The 20,407-nt window shown below is 44.9% G+C and overlaps 1 long non-coding RNA gene across 2 annotated transcripts in view; it reads left to right on the top strand.

The window, feature by feature from the left end:
• The window catches only part of LOC134069079 (uncharacterized), a 27,970-nt gene extending 16,818 nt beyond the window's left edge, over positions 1-11,152 (top strand). The window contains exons 1-3 of one of the 2 annotated variants that reach the window (XR_009936765.1): positions 2,020-2,134; positions 3,013-3,134; positions 11,058-11,152. This is a non-coding gene — a long non-coding RNA (uncharacterized LOC134069079). Of the gene's footprint in view, positions 1-2,019; positions 2,135-3,012; positions 3,135-11,057 lie in introns of those variants that run through there. The other variant, XR_009936764.1, reaches the window with a different exon arrangement.
• Positions 11,153-20,407: the final 9,255 nt, after the last annotated feature.

The raw sequence follows: 20,407 nt of genomic DNA, 5'->3' as shown, positions 1-20,407 counted from the left end.
GCAGCCTTTGTGGGGGCACTGGGCATGTGTGCAGTGAGAGTGCAGGTTGCTTGAGTGCTGATGGAGGTCATGTATGACTCACACTGATGCTGGGATCTGTTCACATGAACAAACACAAACACTTCCTAAGGTGTGCTACCTATCTACCTATAACGAATTTCCCCCACAGGATCAAAAAAGTATATTTTCTATTTTTTTTCTATTCTATCTGATGGCCCCTAGATGGCAGTAGAGAGAGAATGTAGACAGGCAGCTGCTGGGTGGTCAGTCCTTTGCCCCCTCTGGCTTGGCCAGCGTGCTGCCTGGATTGGTGAATGGATACTCATGACAGTGCCCATCTCAATGGCGCCCCCCAGAGGTGAGAGCACTTGTAGCTAATTGCATGTGAGTCAAGAGGAGGGGGAACCGTGATAAGACGACTACACACGCACACGGCAACAGGCCTTCCTCACTGATTCATTTCTAATAACATCTTCTCCGTTATCAGATCGAATATAAGACACGGAACACTTGTTAGCCGTTACAAGGCCACTTCAAATGCTACATAACATTGTACACGTTTCAGCTCTAAAGAAGGACAGTTTTGCTTTGGTGAGCTGCTGTGAACGCATTTTCTTATATCGAGTTCAGCACTGTGTTCCCAGACAGAACAACCTGGGCTGCTACACTGGCAACATTATGTGAAGTGCTAACACTGCACCGCTAACATTATGTGAAGCGCTACTGCACTGCTAACATTATGTGAAGTGCTACCACTGCAGATTACATTAATGTGCCAAACAGCCTACTTGACAAGACTCCTCTTTCAAATTGTACGTTAGAAACCTGCCATCACATCTAATAATTAATGACAAGAATCCTGGATTCCTACGTTAATCCATAGGTGTGCTACCAAGCGGAATGGGAAATGGCACTCTAGTGCCGTTGGTCTTTATTGTGTGTGCAGGTTTGCTGCTCAGTGTGGGAGAGAGGAAGGAAAGCTAAGCCTGTTTTACATAACGTACTGTACTGTAGGAGTTAACTTAGCGCTTGGCCTATTATAATAGCACCTGCTTTGAGCTGGTCCAGAAAAAAATCACGATCAGCTGCTGGGAGTTGGATTTTCATGACATTTTAAAAAGTCACTGGCAGCAAAAAAGCAGTGCAGCATAACCATAACAACAGTACGTGCTAATCAAGAGCTAATGTTGGCTAACATCATGCTAGTTTTTCTAGCGACTGCAATAAATACACATTCTAACCAAAACAATTAGAGCAGCACGTCCAGATTTTACTCCATTAATGGATACATTGATACAGTTGAACTCTCAAGTAAAAGTACTTTTTATAGATTGTAAAAGTACTTTCGCTCAATTAAAAAAAAAAAATACTTAAGATATTTTTTATACTTTAATAAAATTATATTTGATTGATGAACCTCCGATTTTTCTGTAGTGCGTAGATTTGTACAAAATCTGGTTTGGTTCTTAACGTGAGCTTAAAGTATCTGATTTTGTTTACCGTGCTTGGAGTTTAGAGCTGGCTGACTCCGAACCAGCCCCAGAGCTGCACTGGTGAGAAAGGGATATACGATTTCATTTGTATTTAGTTTGTATTTATCCTTTGTTTTATCTAAGTTATTTTGCAACCTATACTGCCATTGCAGTGTTTGGTTTTGACATGTCTAAGGGCAGTGAGGACTTTTTAAGTGGTCTTGGTTGTCAAGTTTTCTGATGTGTGTGATACAAAGTGAATTATTCCTAGAGGACGTACGGGCCACGGGCTTGTTGATCCTCAGAGTGAATCTTTAATTGTTAATCAGTGATCAGCTTTTAGATTAGATTAGATTAGATTTATCTTTCCTCCTGTCAAAAGCCCTTTGACCTCTACAAGCAGGTCATCACAACATCAGATTAATTATTGGCCCAAAGTGTTCTTTCTCTCTCTATTCCTCTGCGTGTGTGTGTGTGTGCGTGCATCTGGGGAGAATAGTGCAGTGTGAGAGGAATGCCAAGGACTTTCTTCATGCTCTGCACCCTCCACACACACACACACACACACACACACACGGAGTTCCTCAGCTGTGTCTGGACGTAAAGGCAGCATTACGCAGATCTCTCCTCCAGCTTCAGTGTGTTCTGTGTCTCCACTGCAGGTGAGTAACGCCGCCATGTTGGGGATCCTGTCTCTACGCGCAGGGAAGGGTCACATGTGTTTACAGAGGGTCCAGAACTTACAGGGGTTACAGAGGTTACTGGGTTCCAGAAGTTACGGAGGTTCCAGAAGGTACAGGGGTTCCAGAACTTACAGAAGTTACAGGGGTTCCAGCACTTACAGAGGTTCCAGAAGTTTGTTATATGATGCAGGTGCAGATGTTAAGTTGATTCATCTAGGCTGTGGTTGATGCATCTACAGATGTTAGGAGATATTAGTGGGGATGATGCATTTAGAGATACTGGGAGATGTTAAGAGTGTGCTTATTGCAACTAGAAATGTTACTTGTGGTTGTGTGTTGTGATATAATATGTGTGCAGATATACAATATGTGTGAAGATGTATAGTGTATGTGTGGAAAGACACAGTGCTCACGCTCACATGTATAGGAGTTTAAATAGACCTGTATAATCTAGAGGGGGTGTTGGAGGCCGATTGTAGCTGAAAGTGTAGAGATGCACCACACTTAACCAGGTCATGCACTGTGATCAACAGCACGTAATAAAGCCATTTACGACTTTACTTTATATTCCAGCAAGAGACCATAGATCTGTTATCGCACCATCTTGATGAACTATACAAAGATACTAACTGTGTGTGATGTGTGTGTGTGTGTGTGTGTGTGTGTGTGTGTGTGTGTGTGTGTGTGTGTGTGTGTGTGTGTGTGTGTGTGTGTTTGTGTGCGCATGTGTATGTCAAGTCGAGTAAAATTTATTTTATAGTCCTTTTCTTACACAATGGAGAGAGGTCATTCAATGTACTTTACATAAACAAAATGTGTGTGTTTGTGTGTGTGTGTGTGTGTGTGTGTGTGTAAAGAGACTAACGGGTCAGGGAGATGGATGAGAAGCGTGTAAAGAAGACAAGTGTGCAGAATGGCAGTGCCTCCCTCTCACACCCCCCGAAGGAAGAGAAAGCCACCGTGCTTCAGAAAGAGGTAGGTGTGTGTGTGTGTGTGTGTGTGTGTGTGTGTGTGTGTGTGTGTGTGTGTTCATTTGAATGAATTTGTGTGTGTGTGTGTGTTCATTTGAGTGAATTTGGGTGTGTGTGTGGGAGAGGTAGGAACTGAGCTAGTCGATTATCCAAATCACTGTACCAATTAGCATCTAGTTGACTAATCTGAACAACTAGTAAAACTCAGTAGTTATGAAAAGCCCTAGTGTGAGTAGGTTACTAAACCTTCAGAAAGTTTAACATGTTTACCATGTTGTAAGTCACTTCAGCTAAAAAGAGTCAGCCAGGTGTAGCCTAATGTCATGTAGTGTAGCCTAATGTCATGTAATGTAGCCTAATGTCATGTAGTGTAGCCTAAAGTCATGTAGTGTAGCCTAATGTAATGTAGTGTAGCCTAATGTCATGCAATGTAGCCTAATGTCATGCAGTGTAGCCTGATGTCATGTAATGTAGCCTAATGTAGCCTAATGTCATGTAGTGTAGCCTAATATCATGTAATGTAGCCTAATGTCATGTAGTGTAGCCTAATGTAATGTAGTGTAGCCTAATGCCATGTAATGTAGCCTAATGTCATGTAGTGTAGCCTAATGTAATGTAGTGTAGCCTAATGCCATGTAATGTAGCCTAATGTCATGTAGTGTAGCCTAATGTAATGTAGTGTAGCCTAATGCCATGTAATGTAGCCTAATGTCATGTAGTGTAGCCTAATGTAGCCTAATGTCATGTAGTGTAGCCTAATGTCATGTAGTGTAGCCTAATGCCATGTAATGTAGCCTAATGTCATGTTAAGTAGCCTAATGTCATGTAATGTAGCCTAATGTAGCCTAATGTCATGTAGTGTAATGAAACCGTTACCAAGATGGCTGTCGAGTGGTGGGAACACCTTGGTTATGTGCATCTTCATCTGTTACATGTAGCTGTGTGTCTCTATGTGTGTCTGCCTACGTACACATCTATCTCTGTCTTTTTGTGTGTACAGTATGTATGTACACATGTTGTGAGGTCATGAGAGGTTTTTCTTTGCAGCAGGCGGGGTGTAGTGCAGACAACAGCAAAACGTGGTTGCAAGCAGCAGAGGGTTTTTATTTTCGAGCAGTCTTTCCAAAAACAGCTCAATGAAAAATAGTAGTTTAAACTCAAAAAGCTTAACAAGCCAGCAAACAAAAGTGCCTTCTTAAGGCCTTGACAACTTAGCTTTTGAATCTCAGTCTCTCTTCACAAACACGCTTCCTCGCTCTCTGTCTCTGCTGCACCCTTTGTTCCCTTAATGCTTGAGCACCTGCCTTAATCAAGGGACTGAGGCATTTGCACCTGTCCGCGCGATGCATTCTGGGACATGTAGTTCGGGCGGCGGCCATCTTGTCGTCTGATAGCCACTTCTGTAGAGGAATATAGCGCCCCTCTACCACACGTCCCCTTGTGATGCCACATATCCCTCCTCCCGGGCCTGACGTCCTCGGCAGGGCGAATGAGGACCAAAAGGCATCACGGCGGGACAGGGCATCTGCATTCCCATGGCGTCGTCCTGGTCTGTAAACAACAGAGAAGTTAAAAGGTTGGAGCCCTAAAAACCACCTGGTCACCCTACTGTTCGTCTCTTTGTTTTTAGCCATCCATTGTAACGGTGAATGATCTGTAACCAGAGTAAACCTTCTTCCCAATAAGTAGTATCTGAGTGTTGCCAGGGCCCACTTTATTGCTAAGCACTCTTTCTCAACTGTGGCATAGTTCTTCTCTCTTGGCAACAATTTCCGACTCAAGTAAAGAACTGGGTGTTCCTCACCTGCATGGACCTGGGATAGGACAGCACCTAGACCCACCTCCGAGGCATCTACCTGAACCACGAATTCCCTACTAAAGTCGGGGGCCACGAGGACCGGTTTTGAGCACAATGCCCTCTTCAGGTTCTCAAAGGCGTCGTCCGCCGCCGGCGTCCATTTCACCATCCGGGAGTGTTTCTTTGTCGTCAGATCTGTGAGAGGAGCGGCTATCATAGCAAAGTTAGGGATGAACCGTCTGTAGTAGTTTGCAAGGCCTAAAAATGATCTCACCTGCCTCTTTGTCAAAGGCTTTGGCCACTCCTGTATGGCAGCAAGCTTCGCCTCCTGAGGTTTGACCAGGCCCCGGCCGATGGTATACCCTAGGTAGTTCGTTTCATTGTATGCCAGCTTGCATTTCTTGGGGTTCGCCGTCAAGCCCGCTTGTCGGAGGGAATCCAGGACCATCTGTACCCGAGGCAAGTGGCTTTCCCAGTCCGGGCTCTGGATCACCACATCATCTAAATAGGCAGATGCATATTCTTTGTGAGATTTTAATACCTGGTCCATTAAACGCTGGAAAGTGGCGGGGGCCCCACATAACCCAAATGGCATCCTCCTGTACTGCCACAGGCCTCCTGGAGTGGCAAAGGCTGTCTTCTCCTTCGAGTCCGCTGCCACAGGAACCTGCCAGTAACCTTTTGTAAGATCCAGAGTGGTTATGAATCGGGCATTACCAAGACTCTCAATGAGCTCGTCAACCCGCGGCATGGGGTAGGCATCGAACTTAGACACAGCATTTACTTTCCTAAAGTCATTACAGAAACGTACAGTGTTGTCAGGTTTGTCTGCCAGGACTATAGGACTGGACCAAGCACTTTTGGACTCCTCAATTACCTTCAACTCCAGCATTTTCTTCACCTCCTCCTCAATCAGCTTCTTGCGTGCCTCCGGTACCCGATATGGTCTTTGGTTCACCACTTCTCCGGGTTGTGTGTGTATTTCATGTTCCACTAGATGTGTGCAACCTGGGAGGGATGAAAAAACATCCTGGTTGCTGTCCACCAGCTCCCGTGCTTGCTGTAGTTGGTGAGGGGAAAGATCAGGACCAAACTGCACTGCATCTCGAGCAACTTCACTCGTCTTCCTGGGGGAACAAACAGTGAACAGCGCCTCTCTATCATGCCATTTCTTTAAGAGGTTAACATGGTATATTTGCTCACCTTTCCGCTTTCCAGGTTGTCTCACTCTGTAATTGACTTCGCCCACTCTTTCAACGACCTCAAACGGTCCCTGCCAAGTAGCCAAGAATTTGCATTCCACCGTGGGTACCAACACTAAAACTCTGTCCCCAGGTTTGAATTCTCTAGGTTGAGCTGCTCGGTTATAGGCTGCACTCTGATCCCGTTGTGCCTTTTCCATGTGCTCTTTCACAATTGGATATACGGTGTTCATTCGTTCACGCATTGCCCCCACATGTTCAATCATGGTTCTATGGGGACAGGGTTGCTCCTCCCAGGTTTCTTTGGCAATGTCTAGCAGTCCCCTTGGTTTGTAAGAATACAGCAAGTCAAAGGGTGAGAAGCCTGTGGAGGACTGTGGGACCTCTCTTACTGCAAATAAGAGGTAGGGGAGAAGCTGGTCCCAGTTTCTTCCATCTTCCCTAATGGCCTTTCTCAGCATTGCCTTGAGAGTTTGATTGAACCTTTCCACTAACCCATCAGTTTGTGGATGGTACACTGAGGTTCGGATTTGTTTCACTTGCAGCAGAGCACACAATTGCTGAGTAACTCTGGACATAAAGGGACTTCCTTGATCAGTAAGAATTTCTTTTGGCAGCCCTACTCTACTGCTGAAAATGAATAATTCTTTAGCGATTTGTTTAGCATTAGCTTTTCTTAGGGGGATGGCTTCTGGAAACCTGGTAGCGTAGTCCACCAGAACGAGGATGTATTGATGGCCCCTAGCACTCTTGGGGAGGGGGCCCACAATATCCAGCCCCACCCTCTCAAAAGGGGTTTCTATAATGGGCAAGGGAATGAGGGGATTCCTGTACATCGGCTTTGGAGCTGTGACCTGGCACTCTGGGCAACTGCGACAATAATTCTCTACTTCCCTGTGAACTCCTGGCCAAAAGAACCTCTGCAATATTCGTTCCTTGGTTTTCTCCACCCCCAAGTGAGCCCCTAATAAGTGAGTGTGAGCTAACTGCAGAACTGTGAGGCGGTGAGGTTTGGGAACAAGGAGTTGCTCGACCACTTTGTCATTATTTTTAGTTACCTGATACAACAGACCATTCTTAACAGCAAAGTGTGGGTAGGAAGGGGTTGACCTGGCGCCTACCAAAGCTCCCTCTAAGACCTGAACATTTTTTAGGGCATTACTCAGGGTGGGATCTTGTATTTGAGCTGTTCCAAACTGACCTTTAAGGGGTGGTGTCACTCCAACATCCACAGTCTCATTTTCACTGGGCACTGGCTGCGGTTCTGAGTCGGCAGTCTCCCCGGGTTCTGACTCCCCGCCACTAGAGTCCACTGCAAAAACTTGAGCTACAGTGGGTGGGGAAGAACATGGCTTGGCGAGGTTAACCCAGACTTTACTCATTCGACTAACTTGAGACTTACGTTTTCGAGGTTCCCGGTTGCACTTCTTTTGGGCTTCCCCCCACAGCATGGAGAAGGCTGGACAGTCTCGACCAATCAAAACAGGGACAGGAAGTGTCTTGACTACACCCACTTCAACATTGAATGACCCCTTAGTTGTCTTCAGTCTCACCACGGCAGTTGGGTACTCACGGGTGTCCCCATGGACACAAACAACAGGAACCGATTCACCTTGAGCAAAGTGCGATGCCTCCAACACAGCCTCCTGGACAAGGGTCCGAGCACTTCCCGAATCAAGCAAGGCTTCCACATCACATTGGTTGACTGTTACTGGGCAGGTCGGTCTCTGGTCTCCCATCTCCCCAAAGAGGGCAGCAAAGTGCACTTGAGGGTTGCTTGAAGACCCCGCTGTGGGCATCGGCTCATCTGACTTTTCACACTGCCACGAGATATGGCCCAACTCACCACAGCGATAGCACTGTCGAGATTCAGGGTTCGGGAATCTATTGGACTGAACAGGTTGACTAAACCCTCTTCTCTGTGAGCTAGAAGGAGAACTATCGGGCTTGGTCTCTTTTTGGTGGACCCAGCTGGGCCGAACTGGGATGGAGGCTGAGGGTTCTTTACGGGGAAGTCGGAGCATATCAGAGGCTGCCTGATACTGCTCAACCGCTTCTACTAACTGCATAGCTGTTGTTAGTTTCTGCTGACTGATTATCCTTTTTGCTTCATATGGCAGAGCTCTCAGGTAACGGTCCATCACAAGGGTTTCCACAATGGCTACAGAGCTGTTCTTTTCAGGGTCTAGCCACCTCTTGGTCACTCGAATTAATTCATGCATTTGAGCACGGGGTGTCCCCCCTAGTGTTGTTTTTGGCGGCCTGTTTTGGTTTTAGTTTTAGTCTAGTCTTTGTGTCAAGCTGTCATTTTAGTTTTTATCAGTTTTAGTCACGTTCATACTCTTTTAGTCTAGTCAAGTTTTAGTCGACTAAAAGTATGAGCATTTAAGTCTTATTTTCGTCTAGTTTTAGTTGACGAAAACTAATGAAATAAAATTGGATTTTAGCATCTTTTTATTAATGCAATTCTATTTTAAGGGGTTGTTCCTCCATAGACTGGGTAAGACTGTTTTTAGTGGCAGGCACTATAGCACCAGTGAACTCTGAAACTATAGGACTGGATGAAATGTGCAGATAACGGTCTCCACTGATAAATATCACACTGGCTAACCTGGAGAGGTCCTATGTCCAAAATTCTGAACTACCCCTTTAATAGGAAATGATACATTTTGGTTAATTTTCATGGATTAAAAAATTACAAATATTACAGGTTACATAGGCACTGAACATTGACAGTGGAATCAGGTATGTTACACAGAGTTTGGTCTCCCCCTGTCACCATGAAAGGACTATTTGGAATATTCTGTAGACCTGCTGTTCCTTTTCTGAGAACAACTTAACTTAAGATCAAGTTGTCCTTAGGTTATTGAATGCTGTAAATGTGGATGCTATTTCACCATTAACTAGGTAGCCTAAGCGTGGTTACACACAGTTGTCATCTTAATGCAGTGTTTTGTAGCCTATAAAACGCATACAGGCCTATGCCTTGAGAGTGGTCGCTGCCCCTTTAAATGCGTGGGACTTTAAATTACGTTTTAACTCCATGCTGATTTTGTTGATGAACAGCACCGTCTTTGATTCAGTTTTTCTACCGTTTAAATAAACGACACACGCGCATTTGTGTGGTTGGTAAGGAATTGTTTTCAATGCTTGTCTTGCAATTCCCACACAACATTAGATAGCCTACTAAGCCAAGGTTCCATTAAAAATGTGTCTATGATTAGAACTTCGTTGCTGATCGGTGGAATAATGTTATTATTGTAGCCTAGGCTATATGACAGCGCCAGCATCAGCTGGACAGAAGCTTAGGCTACACACTAATCAAATCTGCAGTTGCCTGTTAACATTTTCATCTGAATTAGATCTACATGCGGAGGTGAGTAGCCTAGTGCAAAGTTGAACTGAGAGAGTTGCCAATCTAACGGACTGAACGTAGCCTATATTTCTTAGCTTCTATTAGCGATAACGATAGGCTATAGGCCTACATCTACCGCTCCTTTGCTACATGATCAAATATGATCAGATGAGTGACAGAAGCACCGGATATGACCAACAGGCCCACGCGAGAAACGCTGGTCCTCTGGTATGATAATCAGACCATGCAACCTGATGCGCCCCTGAAGTGAGACGCAGGAAACAGAAATACTGCAAAATAATAACACGACTAAACGACACAAAATAATGTTATAACATTCCTGTCCTTCTGGTCTTCGAAAATGAAGAGAGATGTTAGCATGGTTTTTATTTTGTAAACCACATTTAGTCTCATTTTTATTCGTCAACGATATTGCCTTATAAATTTAATTATAGTCATCGTCACATGGCCAGCATTTACGTTGCGTCTCGTCTCCTTATAGTCACGTGAAAAAAGTTCGTTGACGACGATATTTAGTCATAATTTTCGTTGACGAAAGCAACACTAGTCCCCCCCCCCTTATAACTCCAATTATGGAAACGCTGTGCTAAGCTAAACTTGGTAAGGCCATGACGGCTGAAAATCTCTTCCTTTAGCTTGTCATAGTCTTGGCCAATGCTAGCCTCCACATCTTGAAATGCCTTAAGAGCCTCACCTGAGAGAAATGGGGCTAAGAGCCCTGCCCATTGTGCCTTCGGCCATCCCTCTCGAGTAGCAGTAGTCTCGAATGCATGGAGGTAAGCTTCCACATCATCAGTGACTCCCAACTTTGGAATGAAATTCCCTGCTTTGGGTTTTGGCTTAGTTTGTCGAAGCTCCAGTTCCTTGAGTTGATTTGCCTTTACTTGCTGTTGCAGCAAGGCCGCATTGGTTTCTTGCTGAGCCCTTTGGGCCTCCACCATCATCTGCAGTAGCTGCTCCATGTGGGCTTGGGAGTCCGTTGTGTGAAGTCCTGAAAAAAGTTCCGCCAAGTCTTCAATATCTTCGGTTTTAATCATCCGTCTCTATGCACCTACTGCCCGCATTCTCCACCATATGTGAGGTCATGAGAGGTTTTTCTTTGCAGCAGGCGGGGTGTAGTGCAGACAACAGCAAAACGTGGTTGCAAGCAGCAGAGGGTTTTTATTTTCGAGCAGTCTTTCCAAAAACAGCTCAATGAAAAATAGTAGTTTAAACTCAAAAAGCTTAACAAGCCAGCAAACAAAAGTGCCTTCTTAAGGCCTTGACAACTTAGCTTTTGAATCTCAGTCTCTCTTCACAAACACGCTTCCTCGCTCTCTGTCTCTGCTGCACCCTTTGTTCCCTTAATGCTTGAGCACCTGCCTTAATCAAGGGACTGAGGCATTTGCACCTGTCCGCGCGATGCATTCTGGGACATGTAGTTCGGGCGGCGGCCATCTTGTCGTCTGATAGCCACTTCTGTAGAGGAATATAGCGCCCCTCTACCACACGTCCCCTTGTGATGCCACAATGTGTATACGTATGTGTGTGTGTGTGTCTGTGTGTGTGCAGGTAGGTCTAGTGAGCGGAGTGTGTTTGATCGTAGGGACGATGATCGGTTCTGGAATCTTCATCTCACCGAAAGCCGTGCTGGTGGGAACTGGAGCTGTGGGACCCTGCCTGTGTGTGTGGGCCGCATGTGGAGTCCTCGCAACACTGGGTGAGTGTGTGTGTGTGTGTGTGTGTGTGTGTGTGTGTGTGTGTGTGGACCACCTGTGGAGTACTCGCAACTCTGGGTGTAAATGTTAGACATTCAAAAGCACATACATGTGAACATTTGATGCATTGCATTGATGTGTTGCTCATGCACATGCCCACCAACAAGTACGTGTTGCTTTGTTAGATTCCGCAAATGTCACGGGTCCGCACCGCAGGTGCTCGGGCCCGCCATCGCCGCTTGCGGCTATATTTAGGGCCCGAGCACCGAGGTGCGGCCACTGAAAGTGGCTGCACCGTAGGTGCAAGGCCCTATTGTTTTTGCTCAGATTATTATTAGGGCCCGAGCACCGAGGTGCGGCCACTGAAAGTGGCTGCACCGTAGGTGCAAGGCCCTATTGTTTTTGCTCAGATTATTATTAGGGCCCGAGCACAGAGGTGCGGCCACTGAAAGTGGCTGCACCGTAGGTGCAAGGCCCTATTGTTTTTGCTCAGATTATTAGGGCCCGAGCACCGAGGTGCGGCCACTGAAAGTGGCTGCACCGTAGGTGCAAGGCCCTATTGTTTTTGCTCAGATTATTATTATTATTATTATTAGGGCCCGAGCACCGAGGTGCGGCCGCTGTAGCAGCGGCTGCACCATAGGTGCAAGGCCCTATTGCTTCTGCTCAGATTATTAGGGCCCGAGCACCGAGGTGCGGCCACTGAAAGTGGCTGCACCGTAGGTGCAAGGCCCTATTGTTTTTGCTCAGATTATTAGGGCCCGAGCACCGAGGTGCGGCCACTGAAAGTGGCTGCACCGTAGGTGCAAGGCCCTATTGTTTTTGCTCAGATTATTATTATTAGGGCCCGAGCACCGAGGTGCGGCCACTGAAAGTGGCTGCACCGTAGGTGCAAGGCCCTATTGTTTTTGCTCAGATTATTATTATTATTAGGGCCCGAGCACCGAGGTGCGGCCGCTGAAGCAGCGGCTGCACCGTAGGTGCAAGGCCCTATTGTTTTTGCTCAGATTATTATTATTATTCGTATTCTTTCATCCTCTTACCCCGTGCGCCCTTTTTTCACCAACTTAGCATGCTCCAAAACTCTTGTATTTTGGCAGCTACATGTGGAGTTACTGTGGCTACTCAGTGACAGAGCTCTGGCCTAGGGTGTGGCTCAGGGACTCTATAGCGCCACCTATCGCGCTGTCTGTTGTGGTTGACACATGCATTCACGAAAACTGCCCAGATTTGGTGGGCATGTGTGTTCAATTAATCTAAACAACTTTTACATTTACACTCTATAGTAAATATTAGAAGAATTTGAGTTATGGTTATGATTATGATTTTTGCACATCATGTATTTTGAAACACTTCTCCTAGACGGTTTATCGAAATCATGTCATTTCAGCAGTAAAATGATCTTGAGGGGTTGCCCAAGAGAAATTGCGACCAGATTTTTGAATTTCAAAAGTATATTGAAATGGCGAAGGTTTGAATTATGGCGACTTATAAAAGAAACAGGAAGTTTGTGTTATAGGCAGAAAAAAGGTAATAATTTGGATGCAATTTGGCAGCTACATGTGGAATTGCTTCTACTAGTCAGAGACAGAGCTCTGGCCTAAGGTGTGGCTTCGGTACTCTATAGTGCCACCTAGCAGCACGTTATCTGTTGTGGTTGACACAAACATTCACGAAAATGAACCAAATTTGGTGGACTTGTGTGTTATTGCTATGGCTAGTCAGAGACAGAGCTCTGGCCTAGAGTGTGGCTTAGGGACTCTAGAGCGCCACCTAATGCATTTTCTGTTGTGGTTGACACGTACATTCACCAAAATGAACCAAATTTGGTGGGCTTGTGTGTTATTACTACTGCTAGTCAGAGACAGAGCTCTGGCTTAAGGTGTGGCTTCGGGACTCTATAGCGCCACCTAGCGTGTTGTCTGTTGTGGTTGACACGTACATTCAGGAAAATTGACCAAATTTGGTAGGCATGTGTGTTGCTCATGCACATGCCCACCAACACGCACATGTTGCTTTGTTAGATTCCGAAATGTCACAGGTCTCCGCGCCGTAGGTGCTCGGGCCCGCCATCGCCGCTTGCGGCTATATTTATTCTTATTATAGTATTTTCCTCTTACCGGACATGTTTTGCCCTTTTTCACCAACTTGGCATGCTCTAAAACTCTTGAAATTTGGCAGCTACCTGTGGAATTGATGCTTCTACTTAAAGACAGAGCTCTGGCCATGGGTGTGGCTCAGGGACTCTATAGCGCCACCTAGCGCGGTTTCTGTTGTGTTTGACACATACATGCACGAAAATGGACCAAATTTGGTGGGCATATGTATTGTATTCATCTGAACAACTTTTACATTGATACTACACAGTGAATCTTACAAGAATATGAGTTATGATTATGATTATGATTTTTGCACATCACGTATTTTGAAACACTTCTCCTAGACGGTTTATCGAAATCATGTCATATCAGCACTAAAATGATCTTGAGGGGTTGCCCGAGAGGAATTGCGACCAGATTTTTGAATTTCAAAAGTATATCGAAATGGCGAAGGTTTGAATTATGGCGTTTTATTAAGAAACAGGAAGTTGGTGTTATAGGCAGAAAAAAGGTTATGAATTGGATGTAATTTGGCAGCTACATGTGGAATTGCTTCTGCTAGTCAGAGACAGAGCTCTGGCCTAGAGTGTGGCTTTGGGACTCCATAGCGCCACCTAGCAGCACGTTATCTGTTGTGGTTGACACAAACATTCATGAAAATGAACCAAATTTGGTGGACTTGTGTGTTATTGCTATGGCTAGTCAGAGACAGAGCTTTGGCCTAGGGTGTGGCTTAGGGACTCTATAGCGCCACCTAGCAGCACGTTATCTGTTGTGGTTGACACAAACATTCCCGAAAATGAACCAAATTTGGTGGACTTGTGTGTTATTGCTATGGCTAGTCAGAGACAGAGCTCTGGCCTAGAGTGTGGCTTAGGCACTCTAGAGCGCCACCTAATGCATTGTCTGTTGTGGTTGACACGTACATTCACCAAAATGAACCAAATTTGGTGGGCATGTGTGTTATTGCTAAAGTTATTCAGAGACAGAGCTCTGGCCTCGGGTGTTGCTTAGGGACTCTAAAGTGCCACCTAGTGCATTGTCTGTTGTGGTTGACACACACATTCACGAAAATGAACCAAATTTGGTGGGCTTGTGCGTTATTGCTATCGATAGTCAGAGACAGAGCTCTGGCCTAGGGTGTGGCTTAGAGACTCTATAGCGCCACCTAGCACATTGTCTATTATTGTTGACACATACATTCACGACAATTAGGTACACTTGTGTGTTATTGCTGCCACTAGTCATAGACAGAGCTCTGGCCTTGGGTGTGGCTTTGGGACTCTATAGCGCCACCAAGCTTGCTGTTGTGGTTGACACATACATTGACGAAAATTAACCAAATTTGGTGGGCAAGTGTGTTGCTCATGCACACGCCCACCAACAAGTACGTGTTGCTTTGTTAGATTCCGCAAATGTCACGGGTCCGCACCGCAGGTGCTCGGGCCCGCCATCGCCGCTTGCGGCTATATTTATTAGGGCCCGAGCACCGAGGTGCGGCCACTGAAAGTGGCTGCACCGTAGGTGCAAGGCCCTATTGTTTTTGCTCAGATTATTATTATTATTATTCTTATTATAGTATTTTCCTCTTACCGGACATGTTTTGCCCTTTTTCAGCAACTTGGCATGCTCTAAAACTCTTGAAATTTGGCAGCTACCTGTGGAATTGATGCCTCTACTGAGAGACAGACCTCTGGCCTAGGGTGTGGCTCAGGGACTCTATAGCGCCACCTAGCGCGCCGTCTATTGTGGTTGACACATACATTCACGGAAATGAGCCAAATTTGGTGGACATGTGTGTTGTATAAATCTGAACAAGTTTTACATTGAAACTATATAGTGAATCTTATAAGAATTTGAGTTATGATTCTGATTATGATTTTTGCACATCACGTATTTTGAAACACTTCTCCTAGACGGTTTATCGAAATCATGTCATATAAGCACTAAAATGATCTTGAGGGGTTGCCCGAGAGGAATTGCGACCAGATTTTTGAATTTCAAAAGTATATTGAAATGGCGAACGTTTGAATTATGGCGTTTTATTAAGAAACAGGAAGTTGGTGTTATAGGCAGAAAAAAGGTTATGAATTGTATGTAATTTGGCAGCTACATGTGGAATTGCTTCTGCTAGTCAGAGACAGAGCTCTGGCCTAAGGTGTGGCTTTGAGACTCTATAGCGCCACCTAGCAGCACGTTATCTGTTGTGGTTGACACAAACATTCACGAAAATGAACCAAATTTGGTGGACTTGTGTGTTATTGCTATGGCTAGTCAGAGACAGAGCTTTGGTCTAGGGTGTGGCGTAGGGACTCTATAGCGCCACCTAGTGCGTTGTCTGTTGTGGTTGACACATACATTCACGAAAATGAACCAAATTTGGTGGGCTTGTGTGTTATTGCTATGGCTAGTCAGAGACAGAGCTTTGGCCTAGGGTGTGGCGTAGGGACTCTATAGCGCCACCTAGTGGGTTGTCTGTTGTGGTTGACACATACATTCACAAAAATGAACCAAATTTGGTGGGCTTGTGTGTTATTGCAATCGGTAGTCAGAGACAGAGCTCTGGCCTAAGGTGTGGCTTTGGGACTCTATAGCGCCACCTTGCAGCACGTTATCTGTTGTGGTTGACACAAACATTCACGAAAATGAACCAAATTTGGTGGACTTGTGTGTTATTGCTATGGCTAGTCAGAGACAGAGCTTTGGTCTAGGGTGTGGCGTAGGGACTCTATAGCGCCACCTAATGCGTTGTCTGTTGTGGTTGACACATACATTCACGAAAATGAACCAAATTTGGTGGGCTTGTGTGTTATTGCTATGGCTAGTCAGAGACAGAGCTTTGGCCTAGGGTGTCGCGTAGGGACTCTATAGCGCCACCTAGTGGGTTGTCTGTTGTGGTTGACACATACATTCAGGAAAATTGACCAAATTTGGTGGGCATGTGTGTTGCTCATGCACATGCCCACCAACAGGCACATGTTGCTTTGTTAGATTCCGAAATTTCACAGGTCTCCGCACCGCAGGTGCTCGGGCCCGCCATCGCCGCTTGCGGCTATATTTATTATTATTCTCTCTTCCTCTTAGCCCGTTTGGCCGTTTCACCAACTTGGCATGCTCCAAAACTCTTGTAAATTGGCAGGCTTATGTAGAATTGCATTTGATACTCAGAGACAGAGCCCTGGCCTAGGGCGTGGCTCAGGGGGTCTATAGCGCCACCTACCGCGCTGTCTGTTGTGTTTGACACACACATGCACGAAAATGAACCAAATTTGGTGGGCATGTGTGTTGTATTAATCCGAACAACTTTTACATTGAAACTATATAGTAAATATTAAAAGAATTTGAATTATGTGAGATTTTCTGATTTTTGCACATCATGTATTTTGAAACACTTCTCCTAGACGGTTTGTCGAAATCATGTCATTTTAGCAGTAAAATGATCTTGAGGGGTTGCCCAAGAGAAATTGCGAACAGATTTTTGAATTTCAAAAGTATATCGAAATGGCGAAGGTTTGAACCTAGGTGTCTTATAAAAGGAACAAAAAGTTGGTGTTATAGGCAGAAAACAGTGACTAATTTGGATGAAATTTGATGGAGTATTAGTTAGTGTGTTTGTAGTGACAGTCATATACAAAGTTTTGAATTTGGTGTTGTTTGTGATTTTTAAAAGCGCATTAATGATTGTGGTGGACACAGTTTTAGCTAAAATATTTTGAAGCGAGTTGATGAATAATGATAATCATATCAACCTATGCTGCAATTTCGACGTAAACCACATTAACAGAAAGTGAGTTATTTAGGTTTTCATATGACTATGGTCTCTCCTATCCGCTCCTTGCTGCCCGCGCGTGTTACACACAGAACTACCTAGCCGCTCCCTCACTGTGGCTCACCCACTCTCCCCCTCCTTGTTTCTTTCCTTCCCCCCACAGTTATTCACACTTTCCCCTCTCTCCCAGCTGGATGTCTCTCTCTCCTCCCCCGCTCTCCACACAGAGACACAGACACAGACACAGACACACACACACACACACACACACACACATACACACAGAGTCAAGAATGACAGTGTGATGCAAAGTAAAAGGTAAAAAAAAGATCATGTGTATAAAGATTTTATTCAGGTTAAGTCATTTTTGTGATTGAATTGGGGACTGACTGAGTAAGACCCAAGTTCTAATCCTCATAAAAATTTGTCTTTGCCTTGTGTGTTGCCACCTCTAGTCTGAGACAGAGCCCTGGCCTAGCGTGTGGCTTAGGGACTCCTGGTCACTCACTCACTCACTCACTCACTCACTCACTCACTCACACACTCACACACACACACACACAATATTATTATTCTCTCTTCGTCTTAGCCCGTTTGGCCGTTTCACCGACTTGGCATGCTCCAAAACTCTTGTAATTTGGCAGGCATATGTAGAATTGCATTTGATACTGAGAGACAGAGCCCTGGCCTAGGGTGTGGCTCAGGGGGTCTATAGCACCACCTATCGCGCTGTCTGTTGTGGTTGACATGTGCATGCATGAAAATGAACCAAATTTGGTAGGCAGATGTGTTGTATAAATCTAAACAACTTTTACATTTACACTACATAGTGAATCTTAAACAAATTTGAGTTATGATTATGATTATGATTTTTGCACATCATGTATTTTGAAACACTTATCCTAGACGGTTTATCGAAATCATGTCATATGAGCAGTAAAAGGATCTTGAGGGTTTGCCCGAGAGGAATTGCGAACAGATTTTTGAATTTTCGAAGCATATCGAAATGGCGAAGGTTTGAATTATGGCGTCTTATTACGAAACAGGAAGTTGGTGTTATAAGCAGAAAATAGGTTATAAATTGGATGTAATTTGGCAGCTACATGTGGAATTGCTTCTGCTAGTCAGGGACAGAGCTCTGGCCTAAGGTGTGGCTTCGGGACTCTATAGCGCCACCTAGTAGCACGTTATCTGTTGTGGTTGACACAAACATTCACGAAAATGAACCAAATTTGGTGGATTTATGTGTTTTTGCTATCGCTAGTCAGAGACAGAGCTCTGGCCTAAGGTGTGGCTTAGGGACTCTATAGCGCCACCTAGTAGCACGTTATCTGTTGTGGTTGACACAAACATTCACGAAAATGAACCAAATTTGGTGGACTTATGTGTTATTGCTATCGCTAGTCAGAGACAGAGCTCTGGCCTAAGGTGTGGCTTCGGGACTCTATAGCGCCACCTAGTAGCACGTTATCTGTTGTTGTTGACACAAACATTCACGAAAATGAACCAAATTTGGTGGACTTATGTGTTATTGCTATCGCTAGTCAGAGACAGAGCTCTGGCCTAGGGTGTGGCTTAGGGACTCTATAGCGCCACCTAGTAGTACGTTATCTGTTGTGGTTGACACAAACATTCACGAAAATGAACCAAATTTGGTGGACTTATGTGTTATTGCTATCGCTAGTCAGAGACAGAGCTTTGGCCTAGGGTGTGGCTTAGGGACTCTATAGCGCCACCTAGTGCGTTGTCTGTTGTGGTTGAAACATACATTCAGGAAAATGAACCAAATTTGGTGGACACATGTGTTATTGCGATCGCTATTGAGGGTGTGGCTTAGGGACTCTATAGCGCCACCTAGCGTGTTAGCCGTTTTGGGTTGACATTTACATTCACAAAAATGAATCAAATTTCATGAGCTTGTGTGTTATTACTGCCGCTAGTGAAAAACAGCTCTGGCCTAGGGTGTGGCTTAGGGACTCTATAGCGCCACCTAGCGCGTTGTCTGTTGTGGTTGACACATACATTCAAGAAAATTGACCAAATTTGGTGGCCATGTGTGTTGCTCATGCACATGCTCACCAACACGCCTCATGTTGCTTTGTTAGATTCCGAAATGTCACAGGTCTCCGCACCGCAGGTGCTCGGGCCCGCCATCGCCGCTTGCGGCTATATTTATTATTATTATTATAGTGGAATTCTTACGCTCCATGTTTGCCCTTTTTTCACCAACTTGGCATGCTTTAAAACTCTTGAAATTTGGCAGGTACATGTGGAATTGGTAACGCTACTCAGAACCAGAGCTCTGGCCTAGGGTGTGGCTCAAGGACAGTATAGCGCCACCTAGCACATTGTCTGTTGTGGTTGACACATACATACACGAAAATGAACTAAATTTGGTAGACATGTGTGTTGTACTAATCTGAACAACTTTTACATTGAAACTACATAGTGAATATTAAAAGAATTTGAGTTATGATTATGATTATGAATTTTGCACATCACGTATTTTGAAACACTTCTCCTAGACCGTTTATCGAAATCATGTCATATAAGCACTAAAATGATCTTGAGGGGTTGCCCGAGAGGAATTGCGACCAGATTTTTGAATTTCAAAGGTATATCGAAATGGCGAAGGTTTGAATTATGGCGTTTTATTAAGAAACAGGAAGTTGGTGTTATAGGCAGAAAAAAGGGTTTGAATTGGATGCAATTTGGCAGCCATATGTGGAATTGCTTCTGCTAGTCAGAGACAGAGCTCTGGCCTAAGGTGTGGCTTTGGGACTCTATAGCGCCACCTAGCAGCACGTTATCTGTTGTGGTTGACACAAACATTCACAAAAATGAACCAAATTTGGTGGGCATGTGTGTTATTGCTATTGCTAGTCAGAGACAGAGCTCTAGCCAAGGGTGTGGCTTAGGGACTCTATAGCGCCACCTAGCAGCAAGTTATCTGTTGTGGTTGACACAAACATTCACGAAAATGGACCAAATTTGGTGGGCATGTGTGTTATTGGTATTGCTAGTCAGAGACAGAGCTCTAGCCAAGGGTGTGGCTTAGGGACTCTATAGCGCCACCTAGCAGCACGTTATCTGTTGTGGTTGACACAAACATTCACTAAAATGAACCAAATTTGATGGGATTTTTGTGTTATTCCTATTGCAAGTCAGAGACAAACTCTGGCCAAAGGTGTGGCTAAGGGACTCTATAGCGCCACCTAGAGCATTGTTTGTTGTGGTTGACACAAACATTCACAAAAATGAACCAAATTTGGTGGGCTTGTGTGTTATTGCTGCCGCTAGATAAAGACAGAGCTCTGGCCTCGGGTGTGGCTTAGGCACT

The sequence above is a fragment of the Sardina pilchardus genome, chromosome 21 (genome assembly GCF_963854185.1).
Source record: "Sardina pilchardus chromosome 21, fSarPil1.1, whole genome shotgun sequence".
NCBI classification, from domain to species: Eukaryota; Metazoa; Chordata; class Actinopteri; order Clupeiformes; family Clupeidae; genus Sardina; species Sardina pilchardus.
The sequence above is the reverse complement of the archived record's forward strand: the minus strand, read 5'-3'. Positions and strand labels throughout refer to the sequence as shown.